This window comes from Podarcis liolepis (genome assembly GCF_965112155.1).
Source record: "Podarcis liolepis genome assembly, chromosome: 11".
NCBI lineage: Eukaryota > Metazoa > Chordata > Lepidosauria > Squamata > Lacertidae > Podarcis > Podarcis liolepis.
In genome coordinates, this window is record NC_139565.1 from 1,857,227 (window position 1) to 1,876,404 (window position 19,178).

Genomic DNA, 19,178 nt, shown 5'->3' on the forward strand with positions numbered 1-19,178 from the left:
AACATCTATGGGCTAAAGTCTAAAATAAGACTCAGCCACTAAAATTCACTGGAAGCTCTGACATTATATCCAAAGGCTGAGGGACCATATTATCTGCTTGATTTTTGCCCGAGATTATCTTAGTCTCCAAATCCACTGAGAGAATGTGCCTTTTCAATGAATGAATTTATCAGGTTTTTCAGGTCCTATTACAGGTTCAAGTTTGATTTGGCAAGAGAAAGGTGACTAGAGGAAGGAAGGCAATGACCTATTAGAAACAGACAGGAAGGCCCAGAAAAAAGCCAGAAAATTTCAGAGAAATGTCTTTCTCCTTTTAATCTTTTATTTTGGGCGGCGGAGGGGTGTGTGTGTTAGTTTCTGATCATTGTCCCCTGCAAATAAATAAATAAATCCTGGTGTCTCTTTTCCAGGCCTGTGGCTCCTAGAAGCTGTCAGCATGAGACAGTAGCCACATCCCAGTAGCCAATGGGTCTCATACCCTTGGTGAGTTAGGGACTTCCCATGCATGCAAAGACAGACACCAGCAGACTGAGCAGAATAGCCCAAAAGAGGGTTTAACCGTCAATAAGAGTTTGTGCACGTGCCGTAGAGAAAAGTGAGGGGCAGATCGGGCTCATCAACCTGGGAAAACAGCCCATCATTGAGAAGGACAACTCTGATCCTAAACCTCTGCTGCCTTGTGGGGTATGTTTGGGAGAAGTCTAAGGAGTAAACCCTACACAAATCAGGAGTGGAATCCCTAAGATGGTCAGATGGAGCCTGGTACACCTCCTTCTGGCAACTCCTGCAGCCCAGCTGGTGCCAAACGTCTTGCTCTGCTTTGGACCACATCATTGAGTCCAAGAGGAGAGTTTTGTCGTCCAAGCGGCCCAGGACCTCCAGATACAGTGCTACCTTTAGTTGCGGACACGATCCGTTCCAGGGTGCTGTTCGCACCCCAAAAAGTCCACAACTAGAGCGGAGCTTCTGCGCAAGCACAGAGCACAAAGTGCGCCAAACGCTTCTGTGCACGCAGCGAAACCTGGAAGTATACACTTCCAGGTTTGCCGCATTCACAAGCCGAAAAGATGCAACATGAACCTAACGCAACACAAGGTATGACTGTACACTGCCCAGGCTTGTGCCCCATGAAGGTCAACATCTATCTAGCTAGAAAAGATCTGGGATTACTCATTTGGAAGAATTGCCTAGTAGTTTGTAGGAATGTCATACCACAAAGTTCACATTTATGTTATGTACTGTAGGTGTATTCAATAGCAGCTGGAAAGGATCTAAGCCAGGCATTAGAAAACTCAGCCCTCCAGATGTTTGGGGACTACAACTCCCATCATCCCTAGCTAACAGGACCAGTGGTCAGGGATGATGGGAGTTGTTGCCCCAAAACATCTGGAGCGCCGAGTTTGCCTATGCCTGTCCCAAAACATCTGGAGTGCGGAGTTTGCCTATGCCTGATCTAAGGGGTCATCATCGGGTCCAGTGTTAGACCATTTCGATCGGATACTCCCTGCTGATGTGGACAGACTCCTCCAAGCTGGTAGGCCCACCACCTGCCTCCTCGATCCGTGCCCGTCTTGGCTGATTAGGGCGTGCCCAGATATTGGCTGAAATTATCAATTTGTCCCTTGGCACGGGGGTATTGCCAGGGGAGCTGAAGGAAGCAGTGGTGTGTCCACTCTTAAAGAAAACTTCACTAGATCCTTTAGATCTATCCAATTACCGCCCAGTTTCAAATCTCCCATATCTGGGTAAGGTAATTGAGAGAGCAGTTGCTGAACAGCTTGGTAGGTTTCTGGAGGAAACATCGGCTTTAGATCCATTTCAGTCTGGATTCCGTCCTGGTTTTGGGACCGGGACGGCTCTGGTCGCCCTAACAGATGATCTCCGCAGACAACTGGATCGAGGCGGGTCGGGACTGCTGATCCTTTTAGATTTGTCAGCAGCCATGACATGGTCATGATTGATCACGATCTTTTGGACCACCGCCTCGCCGACGTGGGGATACAGGGAATAGCCCATAAATGGCTGTGCTCTTTTATCTCTGGTCGGGGACAGAGGGTGGCGCTAGGGAGAGAGATGTCATGCCACTCCTTGGTGTGTGGAATGCCGCAGGGCGCAATCCTCTCCCCAATGCTTTTTAACATCTTTATGCGCCCCCTTGCCCAGATTGCCCGGAGCTTTGGGCTGGGTTGTCACCAATATGCTGATGACACTCAGCTCTATCTGCTGATGGATGGCCACACCGACTTGATCCCAGACACACTGACCAGATGTTTGGAAGCTGTGGCTGGATGATTTTGTGGGAGCCGATTGAAACTAAATCCTTCAAAGACAGAGGTCCTATGGCTGGGTCGGGATGGCATGGGGATGAGGGACCAACTCCCTTCTCTTGCGGGGGCCCAATTAGTGCCATTGCCTTCCGTTAAGAATTTGTGTGTAATCCTTGACGCCTCCCTTTCCATGGAGGCGCAGGTTACAGCGACAGCCAAGGCAACATTTTTCCACCTTCGCCGTATCAAGCAGTTGGTCCCTTACCTTTCCTGCCCCGACCTGGCCACAGTCACCTCCAGGCTACTGTAATTCGCTCTACGTGGGGCTGCCCTTGAAGCTGTCCCAGAAACTCCGGCAGGTGCAGAATGCTGCAGTGAAGCTCCTCACAGGGTCTCTGCCATGGGAGAATATTCACCCAGGGATTTGATTTCTTTCTGCAGGGCCTGTAAGACAGAGTTGTTCCATCTGGCCTTGGGCTTAGAATCAGTTTGATTCCTTCCCCCTCTTTCTTTTTCCTTTCTCCTCCTGTGAAGAGGCTGCATCCTAATGTTTTAATGTTGTGTCTTAATCTTTTAAATTTTCTTTTAATCAACTTGTTTTTATTATTGGTTGTTAGCCGTCCTGAGCCCGGTCTTGGCTGGGGAAGGCGGGGTATAAGTAAAATTATTATTATTATTATTATTATTATCATCATTATCATTATCATTATCATTATCATTATCATCATCATCATCATCATCTAGTCCAAGCCTCTGTAATGCAGGAATCACAACTAAAGCATCCCTGAAAGATGGCCATCCAGCCTTTCTCTCCAATGAAGAAGAGTCTACCACCTTCTGAGCTCATGCATAGATTTGCTCTGTGACTTTGTTTTAAGTGGTCCTCTGGTGCAGGTCAGCATGAAATGAAGGCCCTCAGAAATTAAAGGCCATTGCTATAGACTTTTTTCTGCCAAGCACCTTCGTTGGCCTTTAAGTTACCCACTCCCCAAGGGGAAGCAAAGTACAGACACCTGCACTCCTTAAGTACAGTATGTGACATTTGTATCACTGTAGATAAAGTACCCTATTTTAAGTACCCTAAAATAGGGCTGGGGAACAGACTACTTGGCTGCAATCCTACATTTACCTGGGAGTAAACAGAGGTGCATACGGTTGGGTTTTTAGAATAGATGTCTTTATCTATCTGCCATCTAGCTGTACTTACAATTACGTTTTAATGTCAATCAATACACTGTGATATTTATATACCAGTATAAGTTCTAAGTCAGCAGCCAGGCACAGAGCTCAGTGTCCTTGTGCAGTTGCTTTGACAGCTGATTCATTTCTGGCTAAGAAGTTACTACATCCTTGTCACCTCAAAACAACTTCCAATGAGACTTTAGAATATAAAAACCACAATTAAAAAAAGAAAGAAAGTAATGCCGTAAACATACGAATCAGTAGCAAGAAAACAGCAACAGCTGAATTAAGAGGCCTGGGCAAATAATATTTTTTTAAGCTGGCACCGAACACTCAAAAACAACATGAACTAGACATATAGAGAAGGGCATTCCAGAGACTGGGAGCCAACAGGATATATTTTCCTGCCAATTAACATTAACCTCAATTAAGAGAGTAGGTTTTTATAAAAAAAACATTTTTCATTCAAAGTGGTACAGTTAGTCTCATTTCCCCATCCTTTCGCAGGCGGTGGGGGGCGGGGAGGGAATAAGTACATGGCAATATTTTCCTTCTGCTATTATACTGTTGTTTTGTTTAAATCTTTAATATTAATTGTGATATTTTTAATTCTTTCCTGGGACCTTTGGATGAATGGCAGACTTAAAATACCCCAGATAAATAAATGACATTTCACTTGTAACAAAGAACATCAGAGATGGAGAAGCGGGGGGGGGGGGAGGGTGTTAGGGTAGCATCAAGAGGGAGAGAGAGAGTTGGGGGAGTGATGCAACAAAGATGCAACCTAATGGAATATTTTGATTTTCCATATCAAGTTCTTTTCAAAACAAGGAATCTCATACTACAAGGTCCATGGCACATTTGATGGGTTATTTGATGTACCACTGGACACAACTTCAGTATTCTTTTAAACTTTGAAATGGCTTGCATGCAATGCTAAGCCAAACCAAACCAAACCAAGGCTAAGTAGGAATTAACCCGTGTGCTGGTGCAGTTAGATCTTCACGGCTGCTCCTCTCCTCCCCTCCTTCGGCTGCACTACTGGGAGCAGGGGAGGAGGGAAGTGGCCAAGATTTTCTAACTGTGCACCAGCACACTGGTTAATTCCTACTTAGCCATGATTGTGAATGAGGCCAAGTTGTAGCTCTTCTCTATTGTTTTGAAAAAGCTATACAGGAGGAAAGCTTGCTGTGGTCCACCCATCCCTAGAAACAACAATCTATTTCAGCCCTGCTTATTCACATTGAGAGCTTTTCCTGAGAAAAAGCACTACGTTTAGAGATATCAGAGATATCCACTGCCCCGACTGGCACACACTATAAAGGTTATCTACAAGATGATAGGAAATGTCTTTTGCATTGCATGCTTTCATATGGCTTCATGAAAGTCTAAATGCATGCGATGTGGCTCAAATAACGTGAACCATACAACACCAACTAAGTTTTATTCTGTACTGTTAGCAGAAGAGGACATCATCAACATACTTGCCAACAATGTAATTCTTCATACTTGATCAAACAGTATGATCAAAACAAGATGAAAGCCAGTAACTTACATCTGATGAAGGGAATGCAGATTAAGTGCAAGCAAGTTACTTTTATCTGGGGGTACCAGAGAACGTGGGGTGAAGAATGGGCTCCAGCAACAAAATCAGTACTTTTGGCAGCATCTCAGACAATTCATGAAATGAGCAGCAAGCAATGGCCATAAATAGGGACACTGCCAAACATGCAAGAATTTTCATATATGTATGAGAAACCAAGAATCCTTGCACACTTGCGTTCAAGTTTAAGTGACTGCTGGCTTATTCCATCCAGCTCTCACCTTTGGAGGGAGTTTTCAGTTTGACTGCCAAGTCTCAAGCAAAAGTAGGAGTGTGCATAGGTAGGATAACTGGAGAGATGGGAGAAGTCTCTTCCTTACTGTAGTGACTGGTTTTTGTTTCTGCATCACCACTTCCAACAAAGGAAGAACTGTAGCTGAGCAGCAGCAGATCCCAGATTCAAACTCCAGCATCTCTGGGTAAAGGCTGGGAAACCATGGATAGTTGCTGCCAGTCAGAGAAGACAATGCTGAACTAGGCTGATCCATTTAGCTGTGATTCCTGCACTGTAGGGAGCTGGACTAGCTGCCCCTTCCCACTCAGTGCAAGTCAACTTCCTATGGGCTTAACAGCAACATAGTATAGGATGCCAGGTTCCTTCCCTTCAGTTTAACAAGGCAACTTGTAAATTGCTTCCTTCTTGGCAGTGCCAAGAGGGCTGGGAAAGGTCAGGGACCTAGGAACCCATCTTGTACAGATATGGACAGAAAGTCTAACTGGCCCAGTATTTTCTACACTAACTGGCAGCAGATATCAGACCAGTGATTCGTACGGGCATTAAACCTTGGATCTTTTACATACAACACATATGCTCTACTACCAAACTTCTACAGTCCCTCTCCCAAGAGAGCAGATCAGATTCAGATTCAGAGTGAAGTGTGGAAGATTTTTTTTTGGGGGGGGGGGAGTGTCCCTGCTGTTTGAGATGAGAAACTGCTGAGGAATGTGGGAACTGTTGATACAGGGGATTTGCAGGAGGGGGGTTGCATTCTGGGTCATTGTGCACGATGCATAAATGCACATTAGCGTGCCCTGCCCCCTTTTCCTGCCACTTCTGGGTTTGTGGCACTGTGCATGGTCGCAAGTGCTTTAAACACACAGAAAATGATGATTGCCTGTACTTTCAGATGGGATTCAACCTCAGTAAAAGTCATGCTGTGCCATTACAGTTGATTAGGACGTGTTGCTCAATAATCCAATTCCACTCTTTTTGTTAGCAATAAGGAAAGTGATGAGGGAGATGACAGAAAAGTGGGGGACGCAATGTCATCTCACCCCTCGGCACAGGAATCAAATGCTCACCCAATGGCTCACCCCCTCGGACCTTCAGGAAGAATAACATGCTCCTTCCGCGGGCGGGGGCGGGGACGGGGGGGCTTAGAGAACCAGGCCGCCCCCTTCGCCTTCCCTCCTCCTTTCCATATGGATTTCTAGAAGCTGAATGCCCGGCTCCTGCCCAACTGATCTGAAGGAGCTCCGAGCAGGAGAAAAGGCAGGAAGCAGCAGCCAAGCCGAGGGAGAAGTCTCGGCCAAGAGGCCGGGGCGGGCGAGGGGCGCAAGCAGCCCGGGCGGGAGCGGAGGCGGCCGAGGCGAGGCTGGAGGGGCGGAGAGCGCGGAGGCCGGGCCAGGAAGGGGGTCCGGAGCCCGGCGGGCGGGGGGGGCGGCACTCACCGAGGCCTCGAGCGCGGAAGAGGCGGCGAAGGAGGCGCGCTCAGGGCGGCGGGGGCTGAGGCATGGCGGGCTCCCTCCTCACGCAGCGACGCCGCCGGCTCCCCCGCCGAAGCCGCCTCGCCTCGCCGCCCGGGCCCCGCTCCGCCCGCCTGCGCCGCCCCGCCCTCCGGGAGGAGCCTCCTCGCTTGGCGTCCTCCAAGCGCCGCCGAGGCGGAGCCCGCCGAGGGCCGCCCGGGGAACAGACCAGTCCGGCGCGCTTGGCGCCTCGGTCTCCGCCAAGCCCCCGCCGTTTCCCCCGAGGCGGCGCTGCCCTCGAGGATCCCCTGCGCAGCCCGGCGAGGCGCTTGGGCGGCTCCGGAAGGGGCAGAAGGAGCGCGCGGGTCGGGGCGGCGCCTTTTCGGAGCCCGGCCGGCGCGGACAGCTCCTTCGGCCCCGAGGGCTTGGCGCCGCCGCCGGGGGCCAGAGAGAAGAGCGGCCTCCAGACCACGCGACCAAGCTCCCCGCGGTGGCTGCCCGGGTTTCGGTGCTGCGCGCCAGGCCGGACTTGGCCCTGCCCCAAACCCCCTTCAGAACAGCGCCACACGTGCAAGGACTTGCGTTAGTGACAGGGCAAACTTTTTGCTAGGGAAAAGGCTGCAACCACAAGAGCAGAAACCGCCACAGAAGGTGACAGGGATCAGCTGCAGCAGCCGGGTAACCCGAAGGAAGTGCATTGCAGTGGGGAAGCAGCACCAGCCCGGCTCGGTTGGGAAAAGGGCCCTCTGGCCCAGCCCCCTTTCTTCACAGCCAGATGCCCAAGTGAAGCCTGGAAGCCAGATGTGGGGCTGAGTCCCCCCACGCTGCAAAGCTCACCTGTGGGATGTTCTGCCGGCAACAATGACTTGGGCTTCCAAAGGTGCAGGGAAGACATCAGGCTGGAACCCAAACAGAGCGACTCCATAGGCACACAGCCAAGCAAGGGATTCCTCGTGAAAAACGCCTCAGCACTAATTTCCCCCTCTTTCACCACTGGCCAAGGTACCTTGCTGCTGGTGCAAGAGTAGCATTACCCCAGTGGACGTTGCCATACTGTGCTATTTCAGGGCCACACTTTGGGTCAGTTCTATCTTGCTCAGTATGGATAAAGTAGAGAACAGGATCATTGTGTGCAAGTTTTCCTAAAACACTCACCCCAGTAAAAGCAAATAATTGTTTCATTGTTTTCACATGCCAGCTTGTACAGCTCTGTGGCTGACAATTTAGAAGTTAAAACTGCCATCAGGTGTTGGGATTACCATCTGAGAAGCCGTCCCTGTTTCTGTTTTCTTCTATTTCCATGTATATTTGTTTGACATTTTTCTGCTGCTGTGTCATTATCAAAGTATTCACTACATACTATTTATTTATCCAAAGCAAATAAAGAAGGATTTGCACAGATATGCATTCTGCTTAAATAAGCAGCATGGAATTCAACTTTTTCTTCCTGAAGGTTATATGACCTTATGGCAAAATGCCATTTTGTAGGCAATTGGTATTTACAGTTTGAACTGATGCCATGTCAGAAAATTATCTTCTGGATCCAAGAAAAACAAAAAAGTAGTGTTCTTTCTGAAAATTAGAGCATAAGAAGTTACAGTAATTGCACCACAATTATAATGTAGTGGATTAAATGCTACAGTGGTGCCCCACAAGACGAATGCCTCGCAAGACGGAAAACCCGCTAGACAAAAGGGTTTTCCGTTTTGGAGGTGCTTCACAAAACGAATCTCCTATGGGCTTGCTTCGCAAGACGACAATGTCTTGCGAGTTCCTGCTGGTTCCCCCCCTTTTTCTAAGCCGCTTATCAGCTGATCTGATCAGCAGATAAGCCGCTAATAACGCTAATCCGCTAATCTGTCAATGGGCTTGCTTCGCAAGACAAAAAAACCGCTAGATGAAGAGAATCACAGAACGGATTCTTTTCGTCTTGCGAGGCACCACTGTATTTTAAAAAGAGCTTCACTACAAAGTTGGAGAACAGCTATTGTTTAATATGTTTACACATTTTCAGTGGAATCCTGTGTGTATTCAGAAGTAAACCCATTTAAAAGTTACTACCAGGCAACTGGTAAAAGGGACGCAGGTTGCGCTGTGGGTTAAACCACAGAGCCTAGGGTTTGCTGATCAGAAGGTCGGCGGTTTGACTCCCTGCAACGGGGTGAGCTCCCGTTGCTCGGTCCCAGCTCCTGCCAACCTAGCAGTTCGAAAGCTCGTCAAAGTGCAAGTAGATAAATAGGTACCACTCCAGCGGGAAGGTAAACGGTGTTTCCGTGCACTGCTTTGGTTCGCCAGAAGCGGCTTAGTCATGCTGGCCACATTACCTGGAAGCTGTACGCCGGCTCCCTTGGCCAATAAAACGAGACGAGCACTGCAACCCCAGAGTCGGTCAGGGGTCCCTTTACCTGAGCACAGGTTTGCAGCATCAATTCAATGGAAACTGTTAAACAAAAAGGTGTAATTTCTCTTTTTAATTATTGACAACTAGTAGCTATTGGGTCAGTGGAAATCTGGATTTTGCAGTCAGTTAACTTCCTGTGAGAGGATGCATATATCCTTAAACAGCATTGTTTGTTTCACTGAAAACATAGTAAGGTTCAGTAACCATGACAAATATGGGCACTTCAGGTAGGGAGTAAAGTATTGGCGAAATAGGCAAAATTGGAAACAGAATGCAACAAAAATAAAACATAAGCGAGAATTAGAGATCCTGAGACACAAATATTTATTGAAAAGTAAAGTGCAGCTCACTTGAGCTTTCAGTTGTCACAATCCTGCACATTCTGATACAACAGTAGTGAAAATATTTTAATAGAATATCTGAGTACCTAATTATAACTTTCAAAATAACATTGCAGAATAAAATACTTTTTACACTTACCTGGTTAGGAGTATACAAAACACTTAATGATCTGCAAAGAACTAGAAATCCTTTTCTCTCACACAATAGCTGCAGTTTTCTGTCTATATGAACAGTCAACAAATGAGCAAACAATCTAAGCTTTCAGGGAATGAATATAAAGGCTTGACGCTGCTAACAGGAAAAGCATTATCTATCATCCCCTCTGTTCAGGATGTCATGGCAGATTCTTATTTTTCTGACTTACAAAAACAGGAATTCTCTCATGTGACACATCCATGCGAGCCAAATATTGTTGGTCAAGGGATTGTGCAACCATTTCAAATCCAATGGTTTATTACTACCGGTGATACTTTTCAGTGTAAAATGAATTGAATCACAGTCCTAGGCAGAAGTAGCCCCGATAAAGTGGGGCTTGCTCCTAGGGCAATTGCTGCCTTAAATGCAAAGACTTCATCCCTTACTTGTGCTAATATATTTGGTATTGCTGATTATGAATAGATCCCTCTTTGTCTAGAGAGATGCAATTGCTCAGCATCAGAACAATGGATACAGAACCATTGGGCAGACGGTTGTACATGGACTAAGGCTCAAATCCATGCTAGGTCACGGATTCACGGGATAATCACTATCTCATTTTCCCATGTGTAAAACTGAAATAATGAAATCACTGGGTTGGCATGGAGATACTGATGGTAACATTTCTTTCAGGGAACAACCATTTTAAGTACATTGGTTTAAGTTTTATCTTCACTGTAATTTTATTTTATTGAAAACTGGTTTATGAAAATTCAAACCAAACAAAATACCGATTCTTGATATATTTTAAATGTTGCAATCTGCAGACTCTAACTCAGGGTTTGATGCATGCCTACTTCACAAAGTTCTCTTTTTTGACATAGCATTAAGTCTATAGGCTACTGTGAGTATCTGAATCGTGACATCTGGCACCTCTTTTTAGTATTTTACACTTCAGTACCTCATTGAATTAATCTGGTAACTGTGATAAAGCAAATTTTATATATGCGCAATGATAAACACAACTACTTCCCCTCATTTAGAGAACCCTCCAGGCATGAGGAGTCTGGTCCTGCAAATGATGTTGGACTCCAAATTCCATCAGCTCCAACCAGTGTGGTCAATTGCCAATAATGATGGGAGTTGCAGTCTAGCAGCATCTGGGCACAGGCTCCCCATCTCTCTTTTAAACGGATTAAGGCTAAGTCGGCAATCGTTTGCAAAGTTCCAGTGATCTCACTTGCACTTTGCAAAGTTCCAGTGACCCTTGCACTTAAGTAAACACATATAAGATCACAATGCAACGGTGCTTAAACCAGTTCTTGCAATTTCACATACAGTATATCATTTGAATGTACTGACTACATTGGATGGGATATTTTAATTAGGTAATGCTGCCTCCAACAGTCCAGAAATAAACTCGGGTTACTTCACACCTGTTCAATTTTACCTATATGCCTCTTTCACAAGAAGTTGTTTTCTTCCACAAATAAAACTGGAAAAGTCAAATAGGGTTTGAACATAATTGCTGATGTGTTCTTGTCCCTGGCAACTATGCCAACAATTACTGGAAAGCTAAAATGTTTGTGATGCAGTATGATTCATGAGTCCCAAGAGAACTTCTCTGAATACAGCTGCACATATGTGCAAACCTTTTAATGATACATGACATTAGCCTTTAATTCTTGAAGGAGGAGTGTAAAGCTACCGGAAAAATAAAACCCAGGAAAGCTGCCTCATGATATACATGACATATGAAAAATAAATAAAGAGGCATGGTATAATTTGTAACTGGAATCTCAAATTTATTTTGTGGGGTACGCATAATACTGAATTTCATTAGGATGAGATAACATGGAGGAAAGCAACTAATTTCATGGCCTAGAATCATAGAATCATAGAGTTGGAAGAGACCACAAGGGCCATCGAGTCCAACCCCCTGCCTAGCAGGAAACACCATCAGAGCACTCCTGACATATGGTTGTCAAGCCTCTGCTTAAAGACCTCCAAAGTAGGAGACTCCACCACACTCCTGGGCAGCAAATTCCACTGTCAAACAGCTCTTACTGTCAGGAAGTTCTTCCTAATGTTTAGGTGGAATCTTCTTTCTTGTAGTTTGGATCCATTGCTCCGTGTCCGCTTCTCTGGAGCAGCAGAAAACAACCTTTCTCCCTCCTCTATGTGACATCCTTTTATATATTTGAACATGGCTATCATATCACCCCTTAACCTCCTCTTCTCCAGGCTAAACATGCCCAGCTCCCTTAGCCGTTCCTCATAAGGCATCGTTTCCAGGCCTTTGACCATTTTGGTTGCCCTCCTCTGGACACGTTCCAGTTTGTCAGTGTCCTTCTTGAACTGTGGTGCCTCTTCATAATTGCTTTGTGGATGATTCAGCCAAAGTTCAGCACTTTAAAATCCCACTGATTTTAAGAGAGAGAGAGAGTTTGGATTTGATATCCCACCTTTCACTCCCTTTAAGGAGTCTCAAAGCGGCTCACATTCTCCTTTCCCTTCCTCCCCCACAACAAACACTCTGTGAGGTGAGTGGGGCTGAGAGACTTCAGAGAAGTGTGACTGGCCCAAGGTGGAGGAGCGGAGACGGGAACCCGGTTCCCCAGATTGCGAGTCTATCGCTCTTAACCACTACACTGTGCTGATGCAGTCAGTGGCATTCGAAGTTAACTTCGGGTGGGTTGTGCTTTTTTTCCCTTGCAGTTTCAACCAATGTTTTCTCCTTTACAAAAACTTTCCTTCCATATTTCTAGATTTAATATCACTTGTTTTAATGCTACAAAAATGCACTAACAAAACAAACCAGATGGACCAACTTCAGCTCCTACCTCCCATAAAACTCACTGGGCCATGCAGAAGAATGCCAAAACCAATAAAATATTATTATTTGCTGCTGTTCCTGCTTCTAATAAAAATCTCATAAGCAGGGATTCTTTGACAGCAATGCAAGATGTACATAAAATACATTTTCCTCCTCTTTTTCTTAAAAAGGCTATTATGACTTGAAAATATATGGTCATGATTAGAGCTAATTTAGGATTAAGGCCATACATAGCTAAGAAGTAGATCATCTGCCTTGTATGCATAAGGTCAGTCACTAGCATCTCCTGATGGAACGGGGAAAGAGTCCAGGCTGAAATGCTGGAGAGCACATTCCCGTCTCTCTCTCTCTCTCTCTCTCTCTCTCTCTCTCTCTCTCTCACACACACACACACACACCCCGCCCTGCTTCCAAAGAACATAAAAACACAAGACACATAACATAATAGTAAAAAGCAAAAGCAACCCCCGTCTCCCCAGCGAGCTGATTAGCAGTCCTCTCTTTGGCCGTCACTTACCAGAACAGAGGACAGGAGCTCCAGACGTCACTCCAGTCCGCAGTGGCAGCAGCGGGCAAGCAAGCGGGAAGTTGAGCTGGGTGGGTCCTCCGTGTTGTACTTCCTGGCACAGTAGCTATGAGCTTTTGTTGCTGTTTTGGCAACAATAAAAATAGATTGGGGAGAGGATCGTCCATCTCAACACATATGATTACATCCGCTGATTCAGAATGCCTATTAGCCACAAGCCGGTTTCCATGGGAGCACCATGTGAGATGATGGGATAGAGCCTTAATTACTTAATAAATGCAAGGGCTTTGTCTATTATTTATTTATTTGTTGCATTTACAGCTCACCCTTTTCTCCAGGGAACTCAAGCTTCTTTCCCTCATTTAACCCCCACAACAACCCTGTGAGGTAGGTTAGGCTGAGAGGTCCAAGGTGAGCTTTATGGTCAGGCAGGGATTTGAACTCGGGTCTCCCAGGTGCTAGCCTGGCATGCTAACCACTACACCACAGCGGCTCTAGGAAACATGCAAAGTCAGGAGCTGTTGCTGCTTTAGAAGGCAAAGAACCTTGCCTCCTCCCCCACAGAATGTCAGATGGGTGGGGTGCAAATAATAAAATTATATCATCATCACAGACATTGGTGGCAGCCAGATCTCACAGTAGGCCTTGAAATCTGCGCACATGTTGATCAATGCTATTTCTATCAAGTCTCCAGTCTGAAACGTTTTGATATGCAAAAGGGGAAAGACTGAACATCCAAATTTGACAGGAATCAGGTCAGGTTATAAGTTTCAGTTCAATTTCATTTAGCCACTTCCAGTGGTTTTATGTCAAGACAAAAATACTCAACTGTTTTTGCTCCTGCTACCTTCAGTACGGTAACAACACAGAAAGAAAGGGGTGTACATTATTTAGCAGCTCAACATTTTGGCCTTTTAGAGCAGTTACACAAATGACAGGTTGGATTTGTTTGATTTATTATATTTCTATGCTGCTTTTCATTCAACGGAATGGCCAAGCGACTTACAAACAGCAAATAACAATAACATAATAGAACATCATAAATACAACAGAAATTATATAGAAAAATTAACAAATAATTGGCTAAGCAATTACGAATCATTAGTTAGACAATTACAATTTATAAAACTATTAGAAAAACAACTGAAAAAATAAGCTAAATGGCTCAATTGCAACAAAAGTTATATTACAGGATTCACAAAGTACTACAGCATTCATAACCTTTAAACAATATTAACAGCAACCAAAAAATAAAGTACCATAAGCACTGTTGAATTCATACATATTCACTCCCAACCCCTGTGACTCCTCATCTTCCACTCTATTTGGTTAATTAGAAGACACACATGACTTTGCCTGGAATATTTATCTAAGTCCCACTGATCTGTACATGGGCTTCTTTCAGAATACTCGTTCTCTTCCTGGCTCTCAAATAAAAACCACTTTAAGCTGTGAATTTGCTGCCTTGTTGTGAGTTCCAATATGTTACGTGATCAGTCACTGCATAGAACCCAGGCTAGCCTCAATCTCAAGGGTTTTAAGCACAGACACCATATTACTTCAGTAAAGTAAAAGATCCTCACTTCATGGGGATAAGATAACCATTTATTTATTGAACTTTTTAGACAGCTCCTTATCATCTGCAAAACCATTATGACAGGTGACAAACTCCTCTAATCTAACTAAGTAGCAGACAGGTGGAGGTGATCAGCATAAAAAGCAGTTTCTGGCTTTTTAAAAAAATGAACAGTGTACCAGCCATGGGCGTAGCCAGGATTTTTTTTGGGGGGCAGGCTTTTGTTAGGGGAGACAGAACCTCAGTTAAGTATTTTTATTGACTGGGGGGTAGTTTCCCCCCTGCACTACCCCCTTGACTACACCCATGGTACCAGCACATGGAATCTGGGCTCTCTCTCTCTTATGAAGCTAAAATCATTAATGCTATACAGGAATTACTGTAGTAGGGGGTAACTAGATGTAATTCTATGTAGCAGTGAAAAACAATATGGATGCATGATTACAGTTTTCACATAAGATAGTGTATAAATAAATTGATGTGCAAATATTTTTACTTAAGAACAAAATGTGAATTTGAAAGTTTTAATTACTTCAACCAATAAGCAAATTATATAAGTTATATGCAAAGAAATTAGCTTGAAAAATTACTTTGGAAGTCAAGATTTACTGAAAGATGGTATTTTAAAAAAAAATAAATTACTGTAACAGCAGCTATAAGGGTGATATATTGATATTTTCTCTCTCTTCTATTTGCCTCAATTTAGAACATATTACTGGTAGGTACTTTGAAATGTCTCATTGTTTCTGATTTAGGAACTACTGTTACAATGTTACTAAAAGTGTAAAATAAAAATCAATTTATAAAATCCATAAATATAGTAACACAAAAATTTAAAATAATCTTATTGGTTTTAAATACATAAAGTTTACAAGTTATATATGGGATTTAAAGTGGGGATTTTTGGTAATTTGTTTAAACAGGGTAGTTTCCCCCTCTCGAGTTTTTAATTTGTAAGACTCAAACTGGGTTTTTGAGTTTTCATGCATTACATGTATGCATTACATGAGCTTATGGTTGGTTACAAACACTTCTAGGAGAGTTAACTATTATTAGTCATTCCAGCAATATGTCAGCAGAGGGCACGCATATTCATTCTAACAAAGCCCAACAGGTTTGATTTAAGCTACACTTCAAAACGCTGTATTTTCACTGAGGTGCTTCAGAAAAAAATGTTAATCCCTCAAACTTAGAAGTCAGAGAGAAGAGTTCTAGCTTTGCCATCTTTCTGAAGCGCAGTGTCATTTTTCATGGTAGCTGTTAGACTGTTGCAGCAAAAAGAATGAATCTTGGGGCACCTTAACAGCTGCAAGATTTGTCATCACATGAGCTTTTCAATGACTCCAGTGCAAGCAAGGAAGCTCAGCAGATTTGGGTGCAACATGCCTCTCCCAGAGGTAATTTCTAAACATGTCATAGACAGACTTATTCTCCATGAAGTTGTCCTTTTCAAGCTGACCAAGTTGGACAGCCCTCTCTCTTTCTTGTGGCAGTGAATTCCATAGTTTAACGAAGTATTTCCTTTAGTCTAAGCAGCCCTTAGGATACCAAATACAAGGAGGGAAGTCTTACTGGGAGTGTTATTTTACAGACATTGCAACCCTTGCTCCAGAACAATGCAAGTGAAGTGGGCACAGGACGAGGATAAAAACTCACCTCAGCTCTGAACATTTATTTGCCCAGAAGGTCTGGTTGAGCTTGGGGCTCACATTACTGAAGCAGCCCACATTAGACTCTGATACCCGTCATGGCTGGCACCTAAGTGCAGTGTTTTGTCTGCAACAATCCATTCACAGATGTCCATTATGAAACTGCCATTTTTAGCCCACCAGAAGAGTAGCTTATGGGTTAAGCATAGTAACAAAGCCCCCCCATTAGAAGCCCAATAAACTTAGCACCCCACTCAGGTGTCTTTTGTCATGCATTTCTTACTCAGCTTGCAAATATTATTTTTCAGGTGCCCAAATCAGCTCTCAGTTCAGAAAGCAGCTGATGTGAAAACTAATGGGATAAAAATACTGTAAACTTTAATTCACCACTCTTGGCAGCATGAGGGAAGATGGATTAGAATACAACCGATCTTGTCTTCCGGGTTAGCGCCATTGGCAATGGCGGAGTTCCTCTGACCGAGAGGAACCCACTCCGTGAAAATCGGGTCTTGCTGCTGCGGCGAAGGCGGAGACCCTTCAAAAATCCCAGGCGGAGGAAGCCTGGGAATGTGGGATTCGGCTGACACCAAGAGCGCCTCCCCTACTCGCGGGGAAACCCTTTTTAGGGGATCCGAAGCAAAGTGGGGTGAGTGGCGCGGTGTTTTGAATCAGCCGCTACTTTTACGGAGTGAAGCCGCACAGCCGTTGCCGGAAAGTGCTGACTTTTTCCTGTGGACAATTGGACTCTAAACAACTACCTGTGAGTAGAACGGAAAATTGGACTACGAAACATTTTAATTTGGCACCGAAGCGGGAAGGTTCTAAACAGGAATTCCGCCTTCCGCTTTTGTAAATAGACTGAAACAAAAATTTTGCAAGCTAAAGTCTGGAAAGTCATATATAAAGGACTAAATTTCCTTCAGTTAGAATTACCAAAACCCCTCTTGGAAGCAGGAGAAGAGGGGGGGAATCTTAGATTGTTTAAACCTGCAGGAGAGAGAGTAAAGAAAGATAAATTTTCACCGTCTCGAACCTGGGAACGGGGTGTCAGAGACAGACGTTTTGGGGAAGTTCATCGACTGTGAATGAAACGTCTTTTGACAGATAGTTAAAAAAGAGAAACATATTGATTCCAATGTTGCCTTTTGCATTTAAAAGAAACAAAATATTTGAAAAATGAAAGTATTTTTCTTTCTTTCTTGCTGGACCTGCTTTCAAAAGATGGATACAAATAGAAATTGTCTCCTCTAGAGGGAGCTTGTTAAACTGTTGCTGGAGTCGATCTGGGGAATTCCACAGCTGTGGAGGTTAAGGATCGTGAGACCAGACTTTGACCTTGGATAAGAATGTGCTTAGAAGAAGTTTTGGTGCTTGCTTTTTGCAAGACAAGTGCTTTGTTGGAGCAGCTGCATGAGAAGATGGATTTGATGACTGTCGCAGTCAGTAATTTTGGACAAACAGTGAATACTCATATAGAAACCTCTCAGGAACCAACCCAGGAATCTGCTTTTGCAGAAGATAATGGAGGAGGTTGTTGTTGAACCTCAAGTAACACAAATGGAGAGACCCGAGGCCTTGTTGGAACATAAGCTGCTGTCTTTGACAACTGAATCTGGAGAAAGTCAAATTTGGAGAGATGGAGTACTGTTTGGTTTGGAGATGGGAAGTTGGATGGACCCCCCTATGCAGGGATGTCTCAGCTTTTGGGATATGGTTTTGGGCCAGGGGGAGTCTGGAGTTGTGGGGGTTCTTAACTTTGGAGGGACATTGAAACATGCCTACAAATACTTTTTGGATTACAGTGCTGACTGTGGAGAATGGGCTGACTTGCAGAGGGGGGATGGAGACATGGTTGGACTGGAGTCTCCCCGAGACCTACTCCTCAATGAGAAAGGAAGGAAATTAAGAATAAGATCAGCAAAAGACAAAGTAAAGTGCAGGTATAAACAAGAAGAAGATCTGCAGAAGGGACATGGAAAAGACTTAAGAGCCTCGGACAGAAGATCACCAGGTTGATGGACTAGATGGAATGGATAGAAAGGACTGACATGACCCGAGACCAGGAAGAAGAGACGTTGGATGAAGATTGGAAGAAAGTTTTTAAAAATTAATTTTGAGAATTAGTGTAAAATTAATGAGTGTTAGGAAAAATGTTGGAATGAAACTACTTGGCTTTAGTAGAAATGATATAAGGAGTTATGTATAAATAAGTATAAAGTTTTAAGTTTTAAGGCTTTTTATGGTAAGATAAGGTTAAAATAAATTAAGGTAATTTAATGACAGAATACAGTTAAAGATGGAAAGGATTTGCTGAGTTAATAAACAGGTTAGACTGTTAAGATAAATTATAGAACAAAAATTGAGAAAGATGGAAATAATTTGCTGAAACAATTAATTGAACTAGAATACAAAAAGGGAGGTGTGAGGAGGTTGATGAAACAAGTAAATGAAAGATAAAGATATAGAATATTGGATTTTTAGTGTTATTGTTCTTTTTTGTTATATTGTTGTATTGTTTTTTATGGTTTCCTTTTTATGTATTGTAATGTATGTCTTGTTAAATTTTGTGTTGTTTTCTTTTTTTTCTGTAATTGTTAAACTTTTAATAAATATCATTAAAAAAAAACAGAATACAACCGATCTTGTATACATGTGATCTTCAGTATATTCTCCCAGATCACCTTGCTTCTACATCCTGTGCTTGGGGCAGCTTAGACATAGTGAACCTGGAGCCCTCCAGATGCTGCTAGACTGCAACTCCCTAAACTACAATTCCCAGAGTTCTTATTTGTTAGCCATGGTGGGTGGGGATCATTGGCTAAAAAACAAGTGGATGTTGCAAGGTAAAGGACCCCTGGACAGTTACTGTATTTTTCTGTGTATAACATGCCCCCTATTTTGGGAGACACAAAATTTTTAAAATGGGGGGAGATTTCCCTGAGTTGATGAGCTTTTTGAGGGGGGTGTCCCAGGGT

At 44.0% G+C, this 19,178-nt stretch overlaps 1 protein-coding gene across 6 annotated transcripts in view; it reads right to left on the reverse strand.

The window, feature by feature from the left end:
• The window catches only part of CEMIP2 (cell migration inducing hyaluronidase 2), a 61,778-nt gene extending 48,704 nt beyond the window's left edge, over positions 1 to 13,074 (reverse strand). Inside the window, exons 1-2 of one of the 6 annotated variants that reach the window (XM_083464773.1) lie at positions 9,620 to 9,740; positions 9,063 to 9,178 (exon numbers count right to left, since the gene is read on the reverse strand). The gene's annotated coding sequence lies outside the window, so the exon portion shown is untranslated. Of the gene's footprint in view, positions 1 to 5,273; positions 5,495 to 6,354; positions 6,871 to 9,062; positions 9,179 to 9,619; positions 9,847 to 12,969 lie in introns of those variants that run through there. The other 5 variants (XM_083464774.1, XM_083464771.1, XM_083464770.1 and 2 more) reach the window with 5 other exon arrangements.
• Positions 13,075 to 19,178: the final 6,104 nt, after the last annotated feature.